This window comes from Bos mutus, chromosome 8 (genome assembly GCF_027580195.1).
Source record: "Bos mutus isolate GX-2022 chromosome 8, NWIPB_WYAK_1.1, whole genome shotgun sequence".
Taxonomy (NCBI): domain Eukaryota; kingdom Metazoa; phylum Chordata; class Mammalia; order Artiodactyla; family Bovidae; genus Bos; species Bos mutus.
Window position 1 is genome coordinate 9,334,701 of NC_091624.1, and position 15,357 is coordinate 9,350,057.

Genomic DNA, 15,357 nt, shown 5'->3' on the forward strand with positions numbered 1-15,357 from the left:
CTCTGGGACTATCTCTGGCCGGGGAGCACCAGCGGGCGCCCAGGCACAGGACCGTGATCTATTCTCCTTCACCTGGAGGCTCCTGTACCCACAGAGAGGTGCCAAAGTAGGTGACCTGCTGGCAGATCGTTTGGCAGGCAGGCAGGAAGTAGGTATTAATGCGGGAAGCGGGGCTCCCTGGCTGCCTATCCTTCGATTCCTTCCACGTGATCAGCACATATATACTGAGCACTTCTGCATGCCAGACACTGTACTTGCCCTGTGGCTTCTCAGCTGAGAAAGACAGACACAGTCCCTGCCCTCCGAGAGCTTATTTTCCAGTGGGAAGACAAGGGGGAGGGGGAGTAAGTTTCACGACTGTGTATTTAAATGCAATAAATACCAAGATGTGATAAATGGAACTCTCAGTGTCTGGGGGTAGATATCCAGGAGGACTTCCTGGAGAAAGAAACATTTCAGTGGAAATTTGAAAGGAAAAAGATGAATTATGTGAAGGAGGAAGGAGAATTTGGGGCAGAAAGGACACCTAACGCTGAGTCCCTGAAGCAGAAAGAAGTGTTCTAGGATGCAAAGGAAGACTGGTGTTGGCTGAAAGCAGAAAGCCAGGCGGGGAGAAGGTGCCAGACCATGCTGAGGAGGCAAATAGCTGGATCACACAGATGATATAATGCACACAGGACTCTGCAGCCGTAAAAAGATGATGCTCGAGATCTTCTGTTATTACTACGGAAGGACGTCCGCAGTGTGTTATTCGATGGAAACCAGGCTGCCAAACCACGTGTCTACAGGATCTCATGCATATTGTATACGTATGCAAAAACATATCCAGAGAACCCTCTACAGCAGCACACACCAAGATGTCCATAGTGGGTATCCTGAGGTGGTAAGATTATGGATGATTTTCATTTAATTCTTTATATCCTTATACAGTGTCTCAATGGAGCAAATGCTACTTTTATAATCATGGAAGCAGCAACAAGAAAGTGATTTCCATTTTGAAACAAGGCAGAAGAAAAATATTCCGTAGAAGAAGTTTTTCATTTACTTTAGTCTGCTTCTCAGTTGCAGGCGATCAGAAGCTTTATTTGCTCCTAAAATGCCCCCCTTCAGTAAAGGCCCTTGCATCTTCCATCCCCACCGTAGTAAAACATTTTATCAGTATATTCCCTGCCACTCTTGGACTTTCCCCTCCCAGGGCCCTCGCATATGCTAACACCTGCCTACACTCACTCAGGCGTCCGGGACTGATTCATTCTGTTTTATTGCCAGTGCACTTTCCACGTAATTAAGCATATTGAAATGGAATAAAGGGGCTTGGCTGTGTGGGTGGTGGAGCCAAGAACAAACTTTATTTGTAAATAGGGCTCCTTGCCACCGTGCAGAGCTTTCCTGGGGTGATAGCGCACCTTGTGCCTGGCTTCCAGCCGCTCCCTTCGCTCCTGAGGGGCCCTGTGAGTCCTGGAACACTGCTGGGAAAAGAGCTCAGAGGAGGAGGCCCTGCACTTGCCAGCCTTCACCCAGGGGTGGCCGCCTGGAACTTGGAACTGTCCCGCCCTCCCGGCAGGGGTGACTCCTGCCTCTGCATTTACCTTTAGGCCTCTCTCATGCCTTTACACCTGCCCCCAGCAAACCCCACCAGAGAAGGGGCCATAAAACCTTGTTTGTTCCTTTAAGGACAGCCAGAGTTGACTGGCATTTAATAATAATAATGCTATTTATTAACCAGTTATTATGAACCAGGCATTGTGCTAAACACTTTAGATACACGCTTATTTAATCCTCCCAGTAGCCCTTTGGTGGGCATTAATAGATGGCATTTAGTAAGTGGACACTTCATAGATGCATCACTGAGGCTCAGAGAGGCGTAGTACCTTGCTTGGGCTCACACAGGGATCCAGCCCTAGCTCTTCAGGCCCTCTAAAAGCTGTGGACTTTGTTCCACCACCTCCCTAGGACCCTGTATTGGTCAAATATCAAAAGAATGCAGAAGGAGGAAACAAAGGCCATTTAGTCTTCTTATGAATCACTGAGTTTCTGAAGCCCAGGGTGCTTGTATCTTATCCTGCCAGGCTCCATGGCCTTCACCCTTGAGGTCATCCCAGGGTGGAAGACCTATTTGGTTTCTGCCAGTGGGAGCCAGGCTTCCATCCTGGATGGGGTTTTTGGGGGGCAGGAACTCTGTTCCCATGAATGCCCCACTCTTGGGGTCACCACTGTGCTGCTTGTGGCCTTGGGGCTGGCCATGGAGCATCTGTTGCTGATTTGGTGTCTCGGTGACTATAGGGATGAATCACTATTTCCAGATCTGTCGTGTGTGCTGTGTATCAACTGGGTTGGGCTGACCTCTCTGTGGACTGGCTTTTACCAAGGTCTGTTCTGCTGACTGGTCCTCTCTGGCCTGAGCCTGGGATGGCGTCCTTCATGGAGCACTCACCCAGGAGCTGGTGATCTCCACTTGTCAGCTCTGACCCTCACTGCAGCTCTGTGAGATAGAAACTTATAATCTCATCATAATTTGGGTTTATTTATAATGGCTTCTGTCTAGTCAAGGCTATGGTTTTTCCAGTGGTCATGTATGGATGTGAGAGTTGGACTGTGAAGAAAGCTGAGCGCCGAAGAATTAGTGCTTTTGAACTGTGGTGTTGGAGAAGACTCTTGAGAGCCCCTGGGACTGCAAGGAGATCCACCCAGTCCATTCTGAAGGAGATCAGCCCTGGGATTTGTTTGGAAGGAATGATGCTAAAGCTGAAACTCCAGTACTTTGGCCACCTCATTCGAAGAGTTGACTCATTGGAAAAGACTCTGATGCTAGGAGGGATTGGGGGCAGGAGAAAAAGGGGACGACAGAGGATGAGATGGCTAGATGGCATCACCGACTTGATGGACGTGAATCTGAGTGAACTCCGGGAGTTGGTGATAGACAGGGAGGCCTGGCGTGCTGCGATTCATGGGGTCGCAAAGAGTCGGACACGACTGAGCGACTGAACTAAACTGATAATGGCTTCCCAGGTGGCTCATGGGTAAAGAATTCGCCTGCCAATGCAGGAGATGCAGAAGACTTGGATTCGATCCCTGGGTCTGGCAGATCCCCTGGAGGAGGAAATGGCAACCCATTCCAGTGTTCTTGCTTGGAAAATTCCATAGACAGAAGAGGCTGGCGGGCTACAGCCCATGGGGTCACACAGTCAGACGTGACGTTAATGACTGTCTCTCCCCTGAGGTCCCGGCAGCGTGGAGCAGAGACTGCATGCTCTCAACACGCTGTGCAGACAGCACCTGGCCCACGGTGGATGTCCTGAATGAAGGAGGGAGGCTACAGCTGAGGCAGGCCCCAGGCCAGGTCTTTTTGACTCCAAAGCTCCAATCTTGACCACTGCTTCATGTTCATCCTGGTCTGAACACAGCACAGAGCTGGACTTCTGTTGAGGAATGAATCCTGCTAAGAGGCCTTAGTGGTTTTTATAACCACCTGGGATGGACCTGAGCAATCAGACCCTTTCCTTTAGAGACACGTGCCTTCATGATGAAAAAGCTGAATAGCACCATGGCCCACAGTGAGGTTTGCTCATCAAAGGTACCGGTGGACATTCAGGACCACCTTCAGCTCTTCCCTGATGGAGGGTAGGTGGTGGCAGGAACCCATCTATATGCATAGATCTCAGCCTCCAAGCTTCCCATTTCCCACCTGGGGAGACTGAAGACCAGAGGGAGGGGAAGGACTGACTGAGGATCATGGAGAAGTAGGTCCAGGTGTCTGAATCCCCAGCACAGAGCCCTGGACAGAGCCTCTTCATCATCAGGCAGCTCCTTTGCCTGCTGACTCTGTCTCCGTGAGTCCCTGAAATAGTCCTGCTGGGAGAGAATAAGCCTGGCATACTCTCCAAGGATGCAGTCTGCATATTCTCAGTGGGGAAAAAGGGTGTGGCTGCTACATAATACTTGTTTAGTAAAGATATTTTTAAAGTATTTTTATTTGTGATTTGGTGATGGACAGGGAGGCCTGGTGTGCTGCGATTCATGGGGTCGCAAAGAGTCGGACACAACTGAGCGACTGATCTGATCTGATCTGATCTGACGACTGATTTTATAGCAGCCCTAATGAAGATGATAAAAATTACCTCTTCATATTTCTAACAATAAGAAAAAACCTTAGATAATAAGGGTGTGTTAACTACCCTGCAGATGCCAGATTTGCTGGCACCACGGGTGCGGCTGCCCTGCTGTGCCCGTGCCGTTGGGGCAGAGAGGAAGCGGCTATTTATACGCTCAGTGCTCAACCATGGGCACTAAGAATGGTTTGTAGCCGAACATCAGTGGGCACCGCACGAGGGAGCCCCTTGTTCCCACGTGCACAGAAGGCCGGGGAGGACCGAGGGAGCGGACAGGCAAACGGCAAGCTTGGGTCCGGTGGGATTGACCAGGAGAGGGTCTGCTGGAAACGATGTTTCTGTGTGGGAGGACATTTAGGCATCCTTGAGCACCTGTGACGCACCTCCCTGGCTGGGGGCTGCTGAGCTGGCGTCCTGCGCCACCAGGCCTACGAATGCCTGACGTAAGGAGTCCCTTGAGGGAAGGCTAGAGGATCCGGTTGACAGCGCTGCTGCAGGAAAACAGGGTTTGGGAGGATTCGCTGATTATATTCAGAAAAAAAAAAAAATAAGGGTGTGTTACAAGCAACTCTCTGCCTGTAAATTTTACAACTTAAATGAATGAACCAATTTCTTGAAAGATATAAACCACTAACACTCAAGAAAGAAAAATAGATAACCTGAAAATTCTATATGTGTGTCAAAGAAACTGAATTTGTAGTTAAAAACCATCCAAAAAAAGAAAACGAAAGCCCAGTTGCCTTCACTAATGATCTCTTGCAAATAGTTAAGGAAGAACTATTACACAATCTCTCTCTGAAAATAAAAAGTGAGGGAATACTTCCCAACTCATTTTATGAAACCAGTATAATAGAACAGCAAGAACAAACACATTTCAGGAAAAGAAAATTACAGATCACTATTCTTCACGAACTTAGATGTGAAAACCCCCAACGAAATTTAACAACCCCAACAATCTATTAAAAATATATATACCATGACCAAATGAGCTTTATCCAAGGAACGCAAGGCTAGTTCGACATTTGAAAATTAGTGTTACTGAGAAAAACCATATAATCAGAAAAGGCATTTAACAGTATTCAGTATCCACCATGCCCCTGGAGGAGGGCATGGCAACCCACTCCAGTATTCCTGCCTGGGGAATCGCCATGGACAGAGGAGCCTGGTGGGCTCTGTCCATGAGGTCACAAAGAGTCGGACACAACTGAGTGACTAAGCACAGCACAATATCCATTTATGATTTTTAAAAACTCTAATTAAATTAGGAGTCAAAAGGGACTTCCTTAACCTGATGAAGAGCATCTTCACAAAGCAATAGATAATATATTTAATGGTGAAAACTATACAGTTTCTTCTAAGATTGAAATAAGGCAAAAATATCTTCCCTCACCACTCCTATTCAGTATCATACTAGAAGCTGTAGTCAGTGCAAGAAGTCAATAGAAAGAAAGAAAAGGCATACATATCTGAAAAGAAGAAATAAAACTCTATTTACAGAGACTGCTCGTCTGCATAGAAAATTCCAAAGAATCTACAAAAAAAAACTCCAAGAAATAATGAGTTTAGCAAGATGGAGGGACACAAAGTTAGCATACACAGTTCAGTTCAGTTCAGTTGAGTCGCTCAGTCGTGTCCGACTCTTTGTGACCCCATGAATTGCAGCACGCCAGGCTTCCCTGTCCATCACCAATTCCCGGAGTTCACTCAAACTCATGTCCATCGAGTTGGTGATGCCATCCAGCCATCTCATCCTCTGTTGTCCCCTTCTCCTCCTGCCCCCAATCCCTCCCAGCATCAGAGTCTTTTCCAATAAGTCAACTCTTAGCATGAGGTGGCCAAAGTATTGAAGTTTCAGCTTCAACATCAGTCCTTCCAATGAACACCCAGGACTGATCTCCTCTAGGATGGACTGGTTGGACCTCCTTGCAGTCCAAGGGACTCTCAAGAGTCTTCTCCAACACCACAGTTCAAAAGCATCAGTTCTTCAGAGCTCAGCTTTCTTCACAGTACAACTCTCACATTCATACATGACTACTGGAAAAACCATAGCCTTGACTAGACGGACCTTTGTTGACAAAGTAATGTCTCTGCTTTTGAATATGCTGTCTAGGTTGGGCATAACTTTCCTTCCAAGGAGTAAGTGTCTTTTAATTTCATGGCTGCAATCACCATCTACAGTGATTTTGGAGCCCCCAAAAATAAAAGTCTGACACTGTTTCCACAAGTCACCTCCATTTCAATATGCTAGCAATGAACAAGTGAAATTCAGCATCAATTTAAAAAAACACAGTTTAGGGTAGAAATAAATAATAAAATATGTACAGTTATTTGTATGCTGAAAACTCTGAAAAAGACCTAAATAAATGGGTATATACTGTGTTCATGGAATACAAAGACTCAGTATTATTACAAAGCCAGGTCTCCCTAGTTTGATCTTGATTCAACGAATCAATTGAATCTTGATTCAATCCCAATTCCAATCCCAGCAGGAATGTTTATAGATATTTACACACTGACTGTAAATTTTGTACTGGAAAGGCAAAGAAACTAGAGGAGCTCAAATAATCCTGAAGCCGAAGAGCAGTTAGAGGACTTAGTACCCCATGTCAAGACTTGCTATAAAACTGCAATGAACGAGACAGTGCAGTGCTCGTGAAAGGACGGACGTGTAGGCCAGTGGGACGGAGCAGAGCGTTCAGAAACAAAGCCCCCTTTGCATACTGAACCGACGCTTGGCAAAAGTGAAGAGGTAAGTCAATGGAGAAAGGAAGGATGATGGTCCTTTCAACATGGTGCTGGAACAGTTGGACATTTACATGCCAACAAATGAGCCTCAACCTCAACCTCACACCTTCTATGAAAATGAACTCAAAATACACCATAGCCCTAAAGATAAAATAACACCGCACTGCTGCTACAGGAATGCCTAGGAGGAAATCTGTGGGGCCTCGCATTGGGCAAAGAGTTTGCAGATGAGACACCAAAAGCATGGCCCATAAGGGAAAAAAACTGACAAAATGGGCTTTATGAAAGTTAAAAACGTTGCCCTGCAAAAGACACACTCTTAAGAGAATGAAAAGACACACCACAGAGTTGGAGAAGTCAGTGTTTTCTAATTACATTTCTGACAAAGGACTTGTACTGAGAATGCAAAAGAACTCTCAAAACGGGCAGAAGACCTGGGAAATGGTTCTGTATGGAAAGGTGGTTGTATGTAGTGATGGACGCATGAATCTGGGCACTTGTCAACACCCACAGAACTCTACACAGAGGGATGTTGCTATATATAAAATTTTTAAAAACTCAGCCTGGTTGTTGGAGGATAGATGGAGTGCAGACTGAGACAAATGAAGACAAAGGAATCTAACTGTATTACAAATGATTCATGTAGCCACACTGAAAGGGAGTGGAGAAGGAGGAAGCTGACCTAAGTGATTTTGAGAAACATCGTTTCAACTGATACTATAAGGCAAAGAAAGACAAGAAGAACTGCCCTCAAACACTGTATTCCAGTTGGCAAATGTCTTTGCCTCGGAGGGGAATGGATTAGGAATTCTGCAACTACTTCATTTGTACAGGTTGAAAAAATAAATACATTTTAGATAGTGAGAGCCAGGTTGTTACTTTCAAAGAAAGTCACAAGGAAGGAAAGGGTTGGGAATAGAATAAACCCCGTGGTGCTGGACTCATCGGAGATGTCAATATGGACTCATTCACAAAAAAGAAAAAAATCTGTACGTATATACACAAATAGATGCAGAAATCAATTCAGCTGTGTATGTATGCATGAGTTAGTACATATACATATAATTCCTTACTCCATCCGTTGATGGGGGTTGTACCCAATAAAAATGGGAACAGCTAGTACTGAGATCTTAGTTTCTAAATACTATTCTCCAAATAAAAGGAACCACGGCTCTTTGTAGGAATCATTGATTCCAGGTCTAGGGCAGAGGACCCTGGGCTATCTTTTAGGACCAGAAGATAAAGATGTACTACCCAATCAATCAATCAGCCTATCATATGTGTACAGTCAGCCATGGCCAAAGGAGAAGTAAATATCCAGGGATCCATACTAACGTAATTACATAAAGAACAGGATAAATAATGGGGGAGAAGCAACAACTCCTGCTTAAAGAAACATTGCCATGAAAAAGCATAGAAGGAATACAGGAAGAGAAAATCACAGTTAGAGCATTATATTACATTGCTATAGGCAAGGAGCACCAAAGGATGCTAAATAGCAGAAACAGGATGTTTTGCATAATTTCAAAGTACCTCTATCCATATATTTTGTAATAATAAAGGGGAAAACTGTTAAGTTCACAGTGGAGAATCCTGGCAGGTATCAAGTTAGCCAAGTGTAATAAGTATTAATAAAAAATCTTAACTTGTTTCTAATTGTAAATGTAACGCTTGCTGGTTGTGAAGGAGTCCGATCATGCGCAGGCAGACTCGGGTGCGCAGTGACCGTCCTTCCCCCCTGCACCTGCCAGCCCAGGATGTGACAGCTGTCAGCAGCTGGCACGTCCTTCCAGACCCCTTTCTCCCTGACCTGCTGTGCACGCAGTGACTTGGGGGCCCTTGTTCATTCTGTTCCTTTGATGATCCAACCACTGGCTTTTTAGAAAAGTGCTTCCTTTCTCAGTTCAAAACTTTCGTCTCTGATTAATAAGATTTGGACTAAGTTGTTGCCCCCTGAGAGTGTCATAGAAGGCCCTCCTCAAAAGTCGAAGCACAAAATGTAGCAAAAAAAAAAAAAATGTGTCTTAGCCATCTCGTGATCATTTTTTACTGCTGCTATTTAGTATCTACAGTGTTCTCCTGCTGCCGGCTAGAGAGAGCCAAAACAAAGGAGAAACGGCAGGATGTCTCCTGAGCGTGTCCGTTTTCTCACCCTGAGCGGGGTTTGGAGAGAGGCTTGCTGGCTGAGTGGCAGGGAGGGTGGGCAGCCGTGTCCCTCCCCGGGCACCCCAGGGCCCTCGGAGTCTTTCTTGTGGTGAGAGCGCGGTGGGCATCAGGCACTGGTGATCTGGGGGCCAGAACGAGGTGTGTGCAATGCAGAGCCTGGATCTATGCCCCCTGTGTGGTCTGCATGGAACTCGTGTTGAATTGAGGGGCGGGGGGGCGGGGGCGGTGGGAGTGGGCTACAGAGGGCAGTGAAGACTCCTGGTGCCCCAGGTGATGAGCTGCTGAGCATCGGTGACAGAAATGGTGACAGTGAGTGTCCACTGAGTGATCATTCCAGGCCTGACCCTGCTAAGTGCTTTTTTTATGTTCCGCCTTAATGAATCCCTGAACAATTCTTGACATAGACGCTGTACCATTAATTGAAGATGAACAAACCGAGGCTCAGAGAGGTCATCACTTGCTCACGATCACACAGCAAGGAAGTGGTGAAACTGGGTGGAGATTGGCCCTAAGGCCTCCCCTGTTAGCCACAAGATGTTAAACCCCTGAGCTTATGTAATGGAAAAAAACAAGCAGCCTGACGATCCTTGGCGGCCGGGCCCTCAGTCTTCCCTGCTTCTGCTCGGGTTCTCTACCGTCAGCACAGTTGTGACACCTGCTGGGGGTTTCTGCACACTCTGCTTTTGAATTTGGGGCCTGGAGGATTCTCCTGGCTGTTCAGAATATGCTTAAGTAAAAGTGTGGTGGAAGTAGCAGAAGGTATGGCAGTGCGAGGGTAGTGATGATAATGATAGGGGAAAATAATAATGGAAATAAGTTAGGGCAGAGGAGTCGTCTACTGTTTCTGATTAACAGTAATACTCATAGGAATCATGAGCATCCAGGGAGTGCTCCCTCTGTGTCAACCAGGGTGCTCAGTGAAGGCTGCTCCTGCTCTGAGTCATTTGATTCTCCCAGCAACCCTGTGAGGAGGGAGCAGAATCATCCTCATTTTAGAGGTGGGTACCCAAGACCCAGAGAGATTAAGCAATATGCCCAAGGTCACACAGCTGGGTAGGTGGAGGAGCTGGGGTTGAAAACTCAGGTGGCTCTGGAGCTTAGTCACAGAAATCCAGTTCTCATCACTTCCTCCCCTCACAACTCCTCCTCTGGCCAGCTCCAGTGGCTCTTACAAGACTTAGAAGTTCATCCCCTTGCAAAATGGTTCTCACAATGGGGCATCTTGAGCTTACTGTCCCCTGGAGGTGAGTCATTAGTGTGTTTAGTTGCTCAGTTGTATCTGACTCTTGCGACCCCATGGACTGCTGTCTGCCAGGCTCCTCTGTCCATTGGGTTTTCCAGGCAAGAATACTTGAGTGGGTTGCCATGCCCTGCTCCAGGGGATCTTCCCAACCCAGGGATTGAACCTAGGCCTCCTGCCTTGCAGGCGGATTCTTTACCGACTGAGCCTCCAGGGAAGCCCCACAACTTTGGGTTATTTCTCTGTATATGTGGTGTGTGTGCTCATGTCCACACACTCCCAGTGATATTCCCAAAATCTACATAATAGCAACAGCACAAAAGCCCTAGTAGTAACTGACCTCTCCCAGCCCAGTCCTGTCTGGGAGCCGGGCGGAGGGAGGTGGGGGAGGGGGTGGCGAGAATCATCTCGTTCTATCCTCATCTCAGCCCCACGCAGAGGTATTGATTGTCATCATCCATATTTTGTGGATGAAGAGACTAAGGCGCAGTGAGTTTAAACAGCTTGCCCCAAAGTGTGTTCTTAGCTGGCAGAGAGTTGGCAATTCAAATGCAGGGCTCTCCAAGGTCACATGTTCACCTCGGCTGCCAACTGGATGAATGTCTCCGATTGGTCACGTGGTTTTTAAAATTGTGTGTTGAGAAAGGCTTTGTCCGTGTTTCTGCGCCTCTGCATTCAGTGCTTTTTCCACTCCCAAGGGCAGCAGATAATCTCCATTGTGTATGCCAGCACCACTAACTTAGTGTGGTTGCAAAAGCGCTTGTGCTGTGTGTTAGCAACTGGGCTGTGCCAGAGACGGGACTTAGCTAAGGCTCTCGCAGTAGCATCTGCTGTGGGCGGAAGGGGGCCCTGGGGCCCGGATGATTGGACATGCGCCACCTCCATGTGAGAGCACTGGCCCAGCTCAACTTTTAAGATGATTTAAATAAGAATTTATGACTAAAGCTGTACTCCGGCAAGAAAGCATTATTTGGAGAAAGCTAATAATGATGGCTACCGCTCCTCATACCCACTGTGCCAGGCACTGTGAGTCGTTGGCAGGCAGTGTCACAAGGTGGTTAAATGCACACATTTTGGAGTCAAAATTACCAGCTGTATCTGCCTGGACTCAGTTTCCCCACCTGTAAAACTGGGAAAGTAGTACCCTAGGAACTTGTGAGGATGTAGCCAGAGAATCTCTATAGAAACACTTAATACAGATAAAGGTATTCAAAATGTGCTGGCTTTTTAAAAAAGTCTGTCTGGTTTCAGTATAAGACTGTTTAATGTAAATAGCATTGATTCTGTATATGGATGAGAAAATGAGAATCAGAAAGTGGGAGTGATTTGCCCAAGGTCGTATGTCCAGAAGGGGCTGGCCAAGGTCACAGGCCTGGCTCTCAGATCTAATGCCCATCCGTGGGGTTTCCACTATGGGCCCTGTCTCCTGGGTGAAGGGTCAATCTGGTGTTGCCCCTCCAGGATGGAATAAGCTCAGGCAGTTCCTTCGGTTCCTCGTTGACCTGCCAGCCCTGGCCCCGCACGGAGCCTGCTCGCAAGGAATTATGGCAGAGCAGCCCCTGGTTGCTGGAGGTCTTGACAGTCCTCCGCTCTTTCAGCAAAAGGTGGGATCACACTCTCACATCGCTGCCGAGCTCCGCCTTAGAAGACTGGCTGTGCCTCCTTTCCAGAGCCCCTCGCTGGAGCAGGGCCTTCTGTGTCCCTGGGGGCTGCCCCTCCCTGGGGTGGAGTGGCCACCTCTCTCCCTGCCCAGGAGTCCATGAGCCATGAACTTCCGAATTGGCATCTTGCTTCCCTTCCAAGGACTGTGGGAGAGGAGTTGTGCTTTCGATAGATTCCAGGTTCTCTAAAAATAATTTTTTTAAAATAATGATACCTGTACCGCCACCACCTGAGCCCTGGGTCCTATATCGTCAGGACACAATGAGCTAGTGCAAGAAAGTCCAGGACCCGGCACAGGAGAAGCCCTCCCCAAACGATGGCTCTGGTTGTGTGAGTGATCGTCAGTATCCACACGAGTGTGTATGCTGGTGGGCGAGACTGGCCCCTGATGCCATCTGAAACTCTCCGGTAGCTGATGAACCTGCCCTGATGATGAACACCTTTCTGAGGAACCAGAAGATGGTTTCTTTCCTGGGAATCCCAGCACACGCTGGGCCCGGTTTAAGCGTCTCCCCACCCCACCCATACTTGCCCCCACCCCTGCCGGCTGGACCACATTCTCAGTCCTTCCGTAGTTGTTCTCTTAGCCGAGTTTGTGAACTGGCCTCTGAGTGGAGGTTCAGTAAATTGCAGTGTTCAAGTTGCTTAGTCCTGCTGCTGCTGCTGCTGCATCACTTCAGTCGTGTCCGACTCTGTGTGACCCAAGAGATGGCAGCCCACCAGGCTCCCCCGTCCCTGGGATTCTCCAGGCAAGAACACTGGAGTGGGTTGCCATTTCCTTCTCTGCTGAGGGTTGGCCAGTACTTATTGCTACTCAGGTCTGCCTGACTTTTAAAGGGGCCGCTGCCAGGGTAGTAATTGCTGCCAGGCAGGCTACTGCCAAAAAGAGTAACAGTTTCTACATGGAGGCCACTTGGAGCAGGAGCCCAGCTGTCATTTACCCCGGTCACAGGAAAAGGTGATAGCATTCATTCAGGCTCCCACGGCCCTGTGAACCATGCTGTCCACAGGAGGGAGTGGGTCAGCAAGGGCTGGCTTTCCTTCTCATCCTTCATCCCAAGTGGCCAAGGGAAGAGCCTGAGACGCTGGGTGGCCACTAACCAGCACAGGGGGTCAGCAGTTGCCTCTGGCTCCACCTGTGGCCATGCCAAGTTCAGCGCCTGCATATTGAAGATGTGTGGGCTTCCCTGGTGACTCAGTGGTAGAGAATCTGCTGCCAATGCAGGAGATGCAGGTTCGCTCCCTGGGTCGGGCAGATCACCTGGAGAAGGAAATGGCAACGCACTCCAGTATTCTTGCCTGGGGAATCCCATGGACAGAGGAGCCTGGCAGGCTACAGTCCATGGGGTCACAAAGAGTCAGACGTCACGTCTTAGCAGCTAAACAACAATCCAGGATGTGCATGGGTTGCTGGATCGAAGGTCAGCCTATTCTCCCTTTTTGCAGGGGAAACAGTGATCAATGAGCATTTCAGCAGCATTTCCCAGCTGTAGGATGGGGCACGCACACTTTGAGAGAGGTCAGTAAACATGGCTGGGCAGTGCTTCCGGCCCTTGACCATGCATATGAATGGTCAGGGACCTTGTCAAATGCAGATAATGATTCCGCAAGTGCTATTAATACCATTATTATGGCTGCATGCTGCTAAGTCACTTCAGTCGTGTCTGACTCTGTGCGACGCCATAGACGGCAGCCAACTAGGCTCCCCCGTCCCTGGGATTCTCCAGGCAAGAACACTGGAGTGGGTTGCCATTTCCTTCTCCAATGTATGAAAGTGAAAAGTGAAAGTGAAGTCGCTTAGTCGTGTCCAGCTCTTCAAGACTCCATGGACTGCAGCCTACCAGGCTTCTTGGGTCCATGGGATTTTCCAGGCAAGAGTACTGGAGTGGGGTGCCATCGCCTTCTCCGATTATGGCTGCATAACAACTCCCAAACCGAGACATATGCAATAGCCCCGGATTCTCCTCTGCCTTGCTGTGGGTCCAGTAAGTCAAGAAGTGGATGGGGCAAAGCAGGGCGGCTTGTCTCGGCTCCATGACCCTTCAGGCTGCAGCTGGAGCTGCTGGGAGGCTCGTTTTGTCTCGTGTCTGGAGACTGACATTGGCTGCTGGCTGGGGCCATCTTCTCACAGGGCTAGCTCAGGCTTCTAAGCATGGCAGCTTAGAAGGGGATTCTGAAGTCATGGGTCCCAGAGAGAGGCAGGTAGAGCTGTATTCTTTTTATGACCCAGTCTCAGGAGGAAAAGGGGACAACAGAGGATGAGATGGTTGGGTGGCATCACTAACTCAATGGACATGAGTTTGAGCAAACTCCAGGAGATAATGATGGACAGGGAAGCATGGTGTGCTGCAGTCCCTGGGGGTCACAAAGAGCCAGAAACACTTAGCGATTGAACAACAACAGAAGGTAGGTTCAAGGGAGGGCGAATAACTTACTTCCTGTTTTCATTTCCTAGGGCTGTGGTAGCGAATGATTGTCATAACTTCAGTGGCTTCATCAGTGATTACTGAAAGTCGCTTAGTCGTGTCTGACTCTTTGTGTCCCCATGGACTATACAGTCCTTGGAAGTCTCCAGGCCAGAATACTGGAGTGGGTAGCTTTTTCCTTCTCCAGGGGATCTTCCCAACCCAGGTCTCGAACCCAGGTCTCCCACATTGCAGGCAGATTCTTTTCCAGCTGAGCCACAGCCACAGCCACAGGGGAAGACCAAGAATACTGGAGTGGGTAGCCTATCCCTTCTCCAGCAGATCTTCCTGACCAGCAGATCTTCCTGACCCAGGAACGGAACCTGGGTCTCCTGCATTGCAGGCAGATTCTTTACCAACTGAGCTATGAGGGAAGCCCTGATCATTTAGCGGCTTAAAACAACTCAAATCAAGGTGTCGACAGGGTCATGCTTCTTCTGAAGGCCCTAGGGGAAAATCTCTCCCTGCCTGTGCCAGCTCCTGGTGTCCCTAGCATTCCCTGGCTTATGGCAGCATTGCTCCAGTGTCTCCCTCCGTGCTCACTTGGTCTTCTTCCCTGCATGTCTCCATCTCTCTTCTCTTCTATGGATACCAGTGATTGGATTTAAGCTTTGTAATAAGGGTTTTTGTCCTTGGTCTCAGATTTGAGGCTCAGAGAGGTTAAATGACTTGGCCAAGGTCACGCAGCCAGGAAGTGGTGGAGCCAGGACTTGAATCCAGACAGGGCTGGTTCAGAATCCTTGCAGTAACCACTGTACCACCCTGCCTGGGCTGGGACCTCTGAAGGGAGCCATCAGCCCAGGGGAGGAGGGTCAGTGTGGCTGCAGAGAAGAAGTCGCTCCCTAAGCTGAGCCTTCACTAGAGATTTGCTACCGGTGTGCGTGTGTGCCTGACCAGGAAGCAAGGACCAAAAGACATGCGCTTTCGGCCCTTGTGTGGTCTGGCTGGGGTGTTGGCTGTGGGCAGTTAT

General features: G+C 48.4%; 1 protein-coding gene and 1 non-coding gene across 6 annotated transcripts in view; both read left to right on the top strand.

Moving 5' to 3' along the window:
* Positions 1-15,357, top strand: part of WHRN (whirlin) — a 91,968-nt gene that overhangs the window by 38,132 nt on the left and 38,479 nt on the right. The window lies entirely within an intron of this gene.
* Positions 4,182-4,313, top strand: LOC138989030 (small nucleolar RNA SNORA43). Its single transcript, XR_011465275.1, has one exon. It is a non-coding gene; the product is annotated as a small nucleolar RNA SNORA43 (small nucleolar RNA).